We start from the raw sequence: 13,497 nt of genomic DNA, 5'->3' as shown, positions 1-13,497 counted from the left end.
GCGGACGCACTCACACACAAACACATGTGCCCGCGCATACCAACGCACGCAAACACGCATTGAAGAACGTGCATGCCCGCAATCGCTCATGCACGCAAGCAGACTTGCACATATGCACACAGGCACTTGAACATATGCACACAAGCACATGCACACCACCACACACATAGATACAGACACGCACCCATGGGCGCACACACACACATTCACGCACGCATGCTACGCGCACGCACGCAAGCAACCAACATTCACGCGCACCCGAACACGCATATGCAGAGACATGCAGACACGCTCAGACACGCACACACGCGAGCGCGCACCATCAAAAGAACACGCGCGCACACGCACACACATGCATTCTGACAGACGCATATACGCGCGCACACGCACACACACACAGGTGTGCGAAATGCACACCCGCACACGCGCACGCACACCCGCAAGTGCGCACAAGCGCTCGCACGCACACCAACGCGGACACGCGTGGCCACACATGAACATGCACTCGCGCGCGTGGACACACACAGTCGCGCACACGCACACGCAAGCACATGCGTGCAAGCACGCAGACACGAACGCGCACACACAGCCAGACATACAAACGCCCGCGTGCGCACACATGCGAATACACACATACAAAAGAGCCCGCACGCATACGGCATGCACGCGCACGGACACATGCACGCAGCACCTCCCTCCACGCACACACGCCCACGCATAAGCTCACATGGGCACACTCGTGCGCACCCACATGCAAGACACACACGCAAAATGCAACACACACGCAACAGACACACACATGCGCACACACGCGCGCGGGCGAACACACACCGACACGTGCATATGCACACGCGCACATGCACGCACACGCACGCACAAGCACACACGCACGCACCAACGGAAGCGTGCCCACACACACACGCACGAGCACACACAAACACATACCCGCACGCACACGCGCACTCACGCACGTGTGATAAAGCACTCGAAAACACGAGGTCACACACACGCGCACGAGTACACACACACGCGCACGTGTGTGCACACGCGAACACTAACATACATGCACATACACGCACGCGCACGCCGCGTAGGGTTGCAGGGTTGTGGGGTTGCGGCAGCAGGGTTACGGCAGTGATCTAGCAAGCTCACCGCATTCCTATCTACGTAGTTATTGGCGGTAATCGCGGCGTGCGACAGCCCGGCCTGAAAGAGTGCGCATTCGAGGCCTCGGAGCAACAAGTCGGCGCAGCCAATCAAGGACGACCAAGCGCCACCTGCCTCGGTCCCGCCTGCTGGCTATAAAGGCCGGCACCTCTTGGCATGCGGCACTCGGCAGCAGGGTTGCGGCAGTGATCCAGCAAGCTCACCTCATTCCTATATTCGCAGTTACTGGCGGTAATTGCGGCGTGCGACAGCCGGGCCTGACGGAGTGCGCATTCGAGGCGTCGGAGCAACAAGTCTGCGCAGCCAATCCAGGATGACCAAGCGCCACCTGCCTCGATCCCACCTGCTGGCTATAAAGGGCGGCACCTCTAGGCACCCGGCACTCGGCAGCAGGGTTGGGGCAGGGATCCAGAAAGCTTACCGCATTATGATATACTCAGGTATTGGCGAAAATCGCGGCGTGCGCCAGCCCGGCAATATTCCGCATTATGATCGTTGTTCCCAATCATTTTTTCTACGCCCTACATCGCTGGAGGAGGTTTTCCGTGTTCTGTGTGGTCTAAAATGTACTGGTTCAGGCTCAGACCTTATTAAATCAAGAATTAAGCTTGTCGCTCATGAGCCTTCAGGTGTTCTCGCTACTCTTATAAATAACATATTTATCACAGGCATTTTAAAACTTAAACTTGGGAAACTTGTGCCAGTTTTCAAAAAAGGAGAACGAAATGCGTTGGGTAACTACCGCCCGATAGCGATCCTGCCATTCTTAAGTAAACTAATTGAGAAACTTCTTGCTGACCGCCTAACCAAGTACCTAGAAAAATGTAACCTTCTCACACAACGGCAAATTGGTATCCGGCCCAGTTTTTCTACAGAGGTAGTGCTTATAGAATTCACTGATCAGATTAAAACGTTTATTGACAACAGTTGCTGGGCTGCGGCAATAGTTATCGATTTTACTAAGGCATTGGATACAATTAACCACAGTATACTTTTTCGAAATTAGAATCATATGGTATATGTGGACCGGCTCTAACCCTTCTAAAAAGTTATCTGTGTGACCGCACACAGGTTGTTCAATTTGCCGATGCCGTACCGCAGCCAATAACTATTAATCAAGGTGTTCCGCAGGGATCCATTTTAGGGCCGCTTCTTTTCATCTTGTGTATTGTCACGGTATAAACAAAACTACTAGCGGAATGGTTTATTTACTAAGGCGAACTTGTGCCCACAAGCGACCTGCGACCCTCTAGCCTTGGCCGAACTCTCGAGCTCCTCTTCCTTCTCTTCTTCTCCGGGTCTCATTCTTCGTCGTCGTCGTCGTCTCCACGAGCGGCTATCGGCTATCGTCGTCGTCATCAGAGGCTATCCCACATGTTGGATATGCGGAGAAAGAAGAGCGGTTGGTGAATGCCTGCCCAGGGCATGGGGTCAAAGGGTCAAAGTTCAAACTCACTACCAGCCGTGCCAATATTAATGACATACCTAGTTGCCTTAACAGTTCTGATTGCATTCTTTACGCTGATGACACGACTATATTTGCCGGTGATAAGAATCTGAACAACTGGTAAACATTGTGCCATGGTGTAACGATAATGCGCTGCACCGCCACAAAACCATGCTTCACGGTTTTTCATACCCATCATAAGCAAACCTTTTTAGTTCCGAGCATCATTCTAGATAACCAGGGGATTTATTCATCAAATACGGCCACGTTTCTAGGCATTGTGCTTGACTCTAATCTAAAATTTAACAAACATGCCATGTCCTTTGTTAAAAAAATTGGTTTTGGTATTTTCATTATTTCCAGCAGCATGTTATTCTGTCACTGTAATTTATGCTTTTATACACAGCCACCTCACATACTGCCTATCTTCCCGGGGAAACACGTACGAAACTCACATGTCTCACCTTGAACACTTGCAAAACCAAGCAGTACGGCTGATTACATTTAATCCTGTCCAGGCTTCGGCCCTCCCAATCTACCGGAAAATGAACATTCTTCCGCTCACATACCCACTACAGTTAAAGCTCGGCCTTCTAATTCATGGAATTTTAAATAAAGGTACTGCCATCAAGCATATTTCTGCCTCACAATTACTAAACCCCAATGTCACGTGAACGGATGGTGGGGTGGTCTTTACCAGCTCGGAGCAATGGACATAGGGAAGCCGTTGACGTGTTTAAAAACATACATTTAATGCACACTCAGAACCCCTAACGCAAAGCACTCAATAATTAAACTACACGCAAATGATACACACTCAAACGTCTAACAATCCCACAACACAACTCAAATACAAACCCCTAACTTAACAGCTCAATATACAATTCAAATCAAAACTCAAGACTTTACAATAAAGTTCTACACCTTCAGTTCAAATTCAATCATTACGTCAAGTCCTACTTCATCTCTTTCTCAGTACAACTCTCTAGTTGTATCCTACGAATATGTCCCTAATGGACTGGCCTTCCCCGCTGTCGTCGGCGCTGACGTGTCGCACCCGTTGCGTGGCCGCGACCCGGTGGTAGCCGTCGTCTCACTTCGTCGGTGCCGGCGTTCGATGCGCGCGGTCACTCCTTGTTCGGCGTGGGCTCCGCGCGTCCTCACTTCTTTCCTCTGTGGCTACCCCCTGGTAGCCGCTCTCGCTGGCGGTCCTTGATGCAGGCGTTCGACGCGCGTGGTCATCCCTTCGGCGGTTTGCTCCCTGGTAGCCGCGGCCGCTGGAGGTTCCAGGTAGGCTCGGCACGAACGTCGCCTTTCGGGGCCGTCGAAACGAACGTCGACGGAGCGTGGACGCTGACCGCTGGTGCCCGACCGATGCCGCTGGGGCCACGAAGACACAGGTTCGTGGTGCACCTAGGATGACGGTGCCGATGCGAAGTCGGCCCGCTCCCGCGCAGGCTCGGATGGCGTGGTCGATGGCCTGGCCGCGTCCCCCTGGCTCGTTCGTTGAAGCGCACGTGCTCCGGCCGCCTCCTGGTTTCTTCGGTTTCTTGCCTCCCGTTGTCTTGCCTCCCTGTCCTTATATGGCCATCTCGCCACTTGTCCCATGCGTGGCCTTCTCTGATTGGCCGACCAGTGTGCTGCCACCTTTGCCCATAATTCCTCGGTGCGTCGGCGCTGGCGCTTGCTGATTGGGGCGCTCCTGGCGCGCACTTCAAATGGCCGTTCCTTTCTTCGTTTCTTTCCTGTTTTTCGGGGGTTTGATGCGTCCCCCTCTCAGGGGGTGCCCTTGACACATGACAATTACCCCCCGCTTTAAGAGTTTTTTTCTTAAAAACTGCTTCCGCTTCGCCGCCGCTGTCGTCTTGTTTCACGTGGTTGGGGAGGTGTCTCGGACACCGATGTCCTCGTTTTCCTCCACCATCGCTCACTTCTTTTGAGTACACTGTTCGCCACCACTGCTCATTTCTGTCGTCACACTTTTCACTACACACTTCACCAATTTTTGCACCCTTGTCTGTATTTCACTTGTGTCCCGAACCTACATATACTTGGTTTACACAACGTTCTCGTTTTATCACCGATTCATCACTTTCTTAAACCCCAATCTACTCAAGCACGATGCTCTAGCACATCACCGCAATCAAACACTTCACGAAAATCTTATTGGACAACACTCTATCAAGCGGCACAAACTAACGCTTTTCCTCCTCCTACACCTCAACGGCACTTTGTAACTACTTCTTTCATATCTACACTTCATGCACATACTCCAAACTACTCATACAATTTGCTCTAACTTCACCAAAATCACACACTTCGATAATCTAATATTAAACACCACTATTCTCAATATATACATTCACACGAAGCTTGCCTTTTCACTCTACTACACTATTGAGATTCTACCCACCACACACAATCAGTCGTCACCGTCTTGGGTCCTATTCCTTTCCGAGTCAAGTCCATGTTATCCATCAGGTTCGTTGACCTATGGCTTCCTCTTCACCTTCTTCCGCCTCTTCCATTCAGCACCCTTAACTACACAAACAGATCGGTTATGACAGGCCTTCGTCAGACCATTCGCGTGCCGGTCTCACATAGCCTGCCTGAATGGTTTTGCTGGCAAGCCACGCCTTACAATTTCACCTGCCACTCTGAGCTTGCGCGCTGCTCTTGGCACCATAGGAGCTCGCCAGCCGCTGAGCGCGTCATTTCTTCTATGACGTGAGCTACCTTGCTCACCATGTTCACTCTGAGCCTTCTTTTCGCCTACTCTCCCCTTGGCCCTCCGTCTGCTCATTAGCCCCACACTGTGTCCGAACCGGGCCGTTTTCTAAGCGAGACAGAATTTCATTTGGCTATCCTTTACGCATTTCGCGCCCGGACTACCGCTAAACGATTCTGCATTCCTGCGCTCTCTTCTCTTTTGGTTCTGTGCAGACTTGGCTTGCGTATTCAGAGCTTCTACGACCTTTTTGCTTGACATCACTAGCCCCTGCAGTGCATCTCTTCCACACTGCTCTAGTTCTCCCTTTCCATCGACGTCACAAAACTTGGGCTGAGGGCGCTGTTCTATTTGGTCTGAAATCCCGCTACTAGGCTGCGCCCTAGTGGCTGTATTGACCATCTCAGACTTTGAGCTTACCGCTTCACTGTCTAACAGCTGGCCGTTTCGAGGATGAGGCTACTCCTACTACTCATACGCATTTCTAACGAACTTTCACTAAACCCTTCAAGCCTGATGTCATTGCTACCAGTGCACGGAGCGGCAGGTGCCTCAATCTCAACTAATTCTTTTTCGGGGACCGTAAAAGTAACTGAATCAACAAAGCCGCTCGGCGGCAGCAAGCTGTCCTCGCCTGACGTGTTCTCGGAGCGCTCATCGCAAAGCGCCTGGCCTGCGGTTGAGCCACGCCCAGCCAGTTCACTGCCTCGCGCTTCGAACACGACTTTCTCCACAGCAGGTTGTCTGAAGAAACAATCGTTTTCTTTGTGTTCCTTTTTACTCGCGGCCTCATTATGATCTGCGACCTGCATTCTATCAAGCGCACGTGCTCCTGCGCCTTCGCAGCTCTGCCTGCATTCCTCCTCACCTGCCTCGTATTGGTCAGCGACCCGCCTCTGCTTGGGCCTTCCGAGCACATCTCCGGTGGCGGCGACATACACGGAGGCAGGCTTCTGGCCCATCCAGATGCGGGCCCTGCAGGTGGGTCTCCACCACATCCACCGCGTGCAGGGCACACCTGACGGCGTGGCACTCCTTGAGCGCTACCGCAGCCGGCCCAACTCTCGGATGGGCATGCTGCTCAGTACGTACGAGAGCCACATCGCGTTGCCGCAGCGGCCACGCCTGGAGCCACCACCCCCAGGCACGGGGCAGGCTCTACGCATTGTCACCACATTGCCGGGGGTCCGTAGTAAGAGGTCGACTCCACCCCAGGCTGTCCATCAAGAGGTGGCTGCCCTGCTGCAGGGCGACGCTGCCGGACATCTGCAAGTGTACACGGATGGATCTGTACAACAGTCGATGGGCAGAGCCGGAGCCGCCTGCACGGCCCTAGAACTCGGCACCAGCCAGGTGTGCAGCCTGCCTTTCCCTGCCTCATCCACCCACGCAGAGCTGGCTGGACTTCAATTGGCTGCAGATCTTCTTCTCAAGCAGGGCACCCAGGCCCGGGGGGCCATCATCCTGAATGACTCACGGTCTGCCCTCCTCCGTCTGCGTGCCGCCGACCAGCCAGCCAGCTCTAGCGGCTACGTTGAGCGGTCGCTGGCGGCCAAGCTTCATGCGGTGGAAGCGCAGGGGTGTCCACTGCGACTTCACTGGCTGCCATCGCACGTGAACATCACGGGCAACGAGGTTGCAGACGCCTTGGCCAAAGGTGCTGCTCGCCAGGCAGGGGTTCCAGCCTCCCGGGATGTGGTGTCATTTGACGCTGCAAGGACTATCCTGGCACGAGTAGTGGAGGCCAAGCATCCAGATGCCCGAGTAGTCAGTGGGCAGGCCCCACGGGTCTTGCCCGGACGCATTAGCAGAGACGCCCGGTCGCTCCTTCTTCGCCTGCGGCTCAATTGCTGCAACGTGGGAGCGCGCTTGCCCCACCAAGGCCGCCGAGCATCCCCCACCTGCGCCGACTGCCCAGAGCCCGAGACGCTAGAGCACTTGCTGTGCTCTTGCCCGCAGCACGACACCGCAAGGACACAACTCCGGGCCGAACTCCAGCGACTCGGTGCCCCAAGCCACAAGCTAGAAGACTTCCTGTTCCCCACGGGACCGGACGCCATCCGACGGGAGGTCTTCCAGCACCTAGTCACCTTCCTGGTTACAACAGGACTAGCACTGCGTTTGTAGCCATCGAGTCATGGACTAAACGAACGCGATATAGACTATCTCCCACTCTCCTAACGCTCTCCTCTTCCCCCTTCTCTATTCCTATTCTTTGAAGCCCCAATCCCCTTCCCTGGACTGGGTCGTATGAGGGTGAACTCCCCGTTGAGTTCAACAATATCCCCAGGCCTTTTCTCTTCCCTCCTTTGTTAATAAATCACCACCTCACCACCACCACCCGCGTTCCTCCAAGCTCACGTGCGGCGCGTCCACCGTTCTTTTTGCGTGTCCCTTCTTCGAGCCACTGCTTTAATTCAGCATGTGCTCTCTGTAATTCTGCTGTTTTACTTCTATTTCTCTTTTTCTCCTCAATCCTTCTTTTCTCCTCCTTAATGCTTCTTTTCTCCGTCTCAATTCCCCTTTTCTCCGCCTCGAAATGTCTTTCCTCTGCCAAAAAACTTCTTTCCTCCACCTCCGAACTTTCCCTTGCTTTGCGAGATTCTTCAATCTTTGCATCCAATCTCTCATGCGCTTTGCGGCTATCTTCATCTAACAATTCCAAAAACTGCTTTTTGTTCAAACCTCGCGTTTGAACCAACGTCGACAACCTTCCCAAATCCGTTCTCGCAGCTGGTTAGACACGTGACTGGGCTCGATGGAAATATCCTTGGTGAGGATAAATCAATCCTGTCAGGCTCGCCAATTATTTGTCACGTGAACGGATGGTTGGGTGGTCTTTACCAGCTCGGAGCAATGGACACAGGAAAGCCGTTAACGTGTTTGACATAACACACATTTAATGCACACTCAGAACCCCTAACGCAAAGCACTCAATAATTAAACTACACGCAAATGATACACACTCAAACCTCTAACAATCCCACAACACAACTCAAATACAAACCCCTAACTTAATATACAATATACATTTCAAATCAAACCTCAAGACTACAATAAAGTTCTACACCTTCAGTCCAAATTCACTCATTACGTCAAGTCCTACTTCATCTCTTTCTTACTACAACCCAGTCGAAAAACACAACAGGAATTTCTGTCGCACAACAGAAATTTCTGTCGCACAACAGAAATTTCTGTCGCACGACAGGGATTTCTGTTGGGACTACAGGATGGTCGGTCGTGCGACAGGAAGTTCTGTAGTACAACTACAGAAAATCTGTCGTACGACAGGCATTTCTGTCGCACGACAGGAATTTCTGTTGGGACTACAGGGTGGCCTGTCGTGCGACAGAAATTTCTGTAGTACAACTACAGAAAATCTGTCGTACGACAGGCATTTCTGTCGCACAACACGAATTTCTGTTGGGAATGCAGGATGGTCTGTTGTGAGACAGGAATGTCTGCAGAATGATGACAGAATGTCTGTCGTACGACAGACATTTATGTAGTACAACAGACATATCTATCATGCGACCGACATTCTGCAGTCCCCACTACAAAAACCTTTGGAATAGAACTACAAAATTTCTGTCGCATGAGACATTTCTGTTGTACTACAGTTATTGTGCAACACCCAGTAGGCAATACAGAAACTTCTGTTGGCCCACAGACTGTCCTTCAGCCACTACATTCAGCATTCCGTAATTACCATTATTATCTGCCATGCGACAGATCATTTTGTAGTCCCTGCAGATTTTTATAGTGTGAAAGAGAAGTTTAGATTCATTGCGAAAGTGTCACATGAGAGACCGTTCAGTATTGCGACAAAATCTCTTGCTTACCCTGTCGGAAAGCCCCGCGTTTTCCGGCATTAGGAGAGCGATGGAATAGCCCGGAAAGAGCGGAATACGCAGGAAAGCGCCGCGCTGAACGACAGCAACGCGGGGAGGTTGCTGGAGAGCATCGAATAACATGGGGACATTGCCTTTGGGGACAGGGCTTCAGCCAATGCGAAGGGGATAGCACGAACGGGATAGTACGGGATGGTATGATGCCGCTGCTTGGCTGGACACGGGAATGCCGCGCGCGGGTTAAGGGGTGGACTGGTTGTATTCCAGCGCCGCGATCGACGCAGATGCTCCGAAACTTGGTGTTTGCGGCCCGTGCGGTGCCGCAAAGTCCCACTTTTTTAGCGTGCGCTGCACGGAAACAATGCTGCGTGCGAGTGACGGTCATCTCGTTCAATTGCATTGCAAGCGTCTGTTGTAATGAACGTTTGTTGCATTGCGGCCATTAGCATTGCGGCCGTGTTGGAAAAAACCTTCGCTACAAATTTGCAATTAACAACGCAACTTAGCACAAATCACACTAATGTTGGAGCATCTAAGCGTAGCCCCATAATAAAAAAAATGGATACATAGAGAACTTCGGAAATTCCTTGGGTTCTTTGAGTGAATTGCAATTGCATATATTGTACTGTGGACAATGTTTGATAAAAGAATCAGGCAACAAGGGTAGCCCCTCGGCAAAACGGACGCATAAAAAACAAGCAAGATGTGCTTTTTGAAGACGTGGTGTAATAATTGCAGTGCACATTCTGACATGTATTTCTGGGTGTCTTTGAGAGCCCCGTTGTTTCAATCTGCGCGCTGTTGTTCTATTTTTTTAGCGAGCAATTTGTTTATAATAACGCGAAACATGCGTCCAATCAAGCCGAAATAGTTAGAATAAGATTTTAAAAACAGCGAACCAGTTGGCGCTACCTGTGTGAAAAAAAAAGAAACGGCGCCAGTGCATTAGCGAGATGTGTTAAAAAAATATATATAGAAAGAAAGAAAACGCGCGCCTTCCCTCTAGCCCGGCCCTTCGGAAGAAGTTCGGGGAAGCATCGTCACCACTGAAGGCATGTCGCGGCGCGACAGAACTCGCGGGACAGGGTGGGTGGTGGTGGTGGTGGTGATTTATTAACAAAGGAGGGAAGAGAAAAGGCCTGGGGATATTGTTGAACTCAACGGGGAGTTCACCCTCATACGACCCAGTCCAGGGAAGGGGATTGGGGCTTCAAAGGATAGGAAGAGAGAAGGGGGAAGAGAAGAGCGACAGGGAGACCACAATACGAAGAATCGAGAGGGGTGAGGAGGGGTCGCGAAACAACTTCTCGTGATCGGCCGCTTCCCTCCTTACCCTTCCTTTGTTCCCTCCTGCTTTGTTCCCTCCTGCTTTCCCTTCTGCTTTTCGTGGCCCAGTGGCTCGTTCACATTTCACATCGGCGCTTTGCCTCGTTGAAGTTAGGCTTAACTTTTTTGTGAAAGCGTGCATCTTATGTCTCCGCGGAGTGTCAGCAGCAACATTTGAAGCTTCGGAAGCTGTAGTAAAAGCAAGATCAGTGGTCCGGATTTCAAGCATTTCGATGTGAGGACTCCTCCAGCGACGACTAACCGGGGTGCTTGGGATAATTGCCACTTTAATGTGAGTAAATGTGAGGAATCTCGCAGGCAGCGTGATTTGGAATACGTGCGATGTGCTTCGACAATCGACTGAACTTGAAACGATCCCTGCGTGACTTCGGCAGGTATCGTGCGTGCGTACTCTTCAAGATAGTGCAGCACCACAGGGACGTGCGCTTTTCGCCACAGGATACCCTTCTACACCTTGCTGTGCGAATGCAACGGAACAAGGTTCACAAAGGCAAGCATTCCAGCTAAAGATTGACTTTCCATTTTAATTTTCTCACGTTCTCTCACGTTTTGCAGTGTAAAAGAAATATCTGTTCACTTGGGTTTTAATGGCCCTAACTAATATAAGGAACGAATTTTCGAACGGTTATTGTCGATGCTCGTTTAATTTTTTTTTCTACCGGGGAGAATAAATTTGCTTTTATGAACAGGTTGAGCATCATTGACGGAACACGATGATGGGACGCGATTTGGCGCTGCTTCCGAAGCACGGCCAAATCAGCTGAAAAGTGCCCAATTTAGTCTGGCTAAATTTTGTAGCGCTACTGAGGTTTCCCTGAAGGAATGAATTCTGTATTTCTTTTTAACAGCTACGCGGGTTTGCAATTACACGGCTATTAACGAAAAAAAGGCCGAGCACGAGCATCGGCCACGCTATTCGCTGGAGACGGCGTGGTCTCGGGCGTGTTCCAGCGTTACGTTCCAGCGGCTGCTGGATCCACGAGTTTCCGCGTCCGGCGTGTACCACCGTCCAGGTTCCCGTGAATTTGCAGCAGGCGCAGTTTCGCATGACGTGCGGATGAAAGCTGTTTTGTACTAAAAGAAATTAGAGTTCTGATTGTTTCCAAGTGAGCACGATCATGAAGCATACAAATCACGCGCCATATTTTGTTTTTATATTTGGCAATAAAATAAAAATTATTTGTTTGGTGTAACAGCAACATAAGAGGGCAGTAAAAGCCTCTCCATGACAAAAGTGAAGCCACGGTAGTGCCCAGGAACATGTTGTAAAAAGAGGAAAATAAAATGGATAAGCACCGCAAACTGCTTTTTTTTTTCGGACTGTGATCAGGCATGTGCAGTCTGCGTAACATCAAACTTTTGTATTGCATGCATGAATGTACCACTAGTTGCATTGCTTAAATGCCTTTTGGTACAGCTTTCTGAAATCAGTTATTCACTGAAAACAATTTCAAGCTTGTACCAGAAAGGCAAGAATGACCCCAAATGCTTATGTTTGTTGGTCATATTGCCGCGAACCATACATTGGGTTTGTTTATTTGTGTTTTGCTTTTACCACCCCGCTGCGCCGGTCTGTGTTATCTCTGCGCCAAGGGAAGCGCGTGTTCCATTCTTTCTTTCTGTGCCGCATGTGTTATCTGTCGTGATAGGGAGAGCATTCCGATCTAACGTGAACAGCCCAGAATAATCTTCTTGGATCTACTATGTTCTCGATGCGAATCGACGTTTCGAGAACCACGCGCGCCGAAAGATAAAAAGCCTGCAGTGCGGACGCTGGAGCATTCGATTCGACGACACTCGCCTGTGCAAGTCACTTTGTTGACCGCTGCTTCGCCGCCTCAGTATTCTTTTGAGTTGTTAGGGGAGCACAGGTTCGCTCCAATAACCGTGTTTCTCTTTGAAGACAACTGCATCGTCCTTGTCTTCATGACATCTGGTGGAGGTGCGGGGTACGCACCCTTCATGCCCACTACAACCTCTGGAAGCCTCCAAGCCAGTCCAACAAGAGCCAGCCCCCGCCTGCAAGATTTACCACCCGAGTTCGGTCTACTACCGGAAAAGACGAAGAAGAAAGACGTCGAAACCCGCACCATGCTCAACCAAGCCAATCCTCCTGTCGTTCTGCAGCAGCCACGGGAACCGCCATCATTCCGAGGAGCCCCCGCAGAAGACCCAGAAGAATGGTTGGAGAAACTGGAGCGCGTCCGGAAATTCAACAGGTGGGACGACGCACAAACGTTCCTACATGTCTTCTTTTACTTAGAAGATGCTGCTCGAACTTGGTTCGAGAACCATGAGAGCTCTTTGACGGACTGGACTCAATTTAAAAGGTAGTTCCTTAAGACCTTCACTACCGTGGTGAGAAAAGAGCGAGCTGCGCTTTTGCTTGAAACTCGAACGCAGCACTTGAACGAAGGAGTCGTGATTTTCGTTGAGGAGATGAAGCGACGTTTTCGTCGTGCGGACCCTGAAATGACCGAGGAAAAGATCTCAGGTTTCTAATGCGAGGAGTGAAGCAAGAGCTTTTTGCTTGTCTAGTCCGTAACCCTCTGAAGACAGTGTCGGAATTCGCGTCTGAGGCGGCCGCGATGGAGAAGACGCTAGAAATTCGAACGAGGCAGTACGACCGCCCTGTCAACGCGCTGTTCTCGGAGACTATCGCTGCCGCAAATGGAAGCTCCGATACATTGCGAGAGACCATCGGAGCAGTGGTGAGGGAGGAGCTTCGGAAGCTTTTTCCAACGACGCCGGAACCTCAAGTGGCTTCCCTGACCGACGTAATCCGAGAAGAAGTCCAAAACGCACTGGCAATTTCTACGCCGTCGGAAGCACCCCGCGAACCACAAGCCATGACCTACTCCTCGGCTGTTCGTCGGCCCCGCCCTGCTCTAACCCGTCTACAAGAAGCTCCACCGTACCGCCGTCCACTCTCGCCGCCGTCCCCACTGTCGCCGCCG

The sequence above is a fragment of the Haemaphysalis longicornis genome, unplaced genomic scaffold (assembly GCF_048455015.1).
Source record: "Haemaphysalis longicornis isolate Haplotype H1 unplaced genomic scaffold, Haemaphysalis longicornis Haplotype H1 scaffold_9, whole genome shotgun sequence".
Taxonomy (NCBI): Eukaryota; Metazoa; Arthropoda; class Arachnida; order Ixodida; family Ixodidae; genus Haemaphysalis; species Haemaphysalis longicornis.
Note: the sequence above shows the minus strand (reverse complement) of the source record.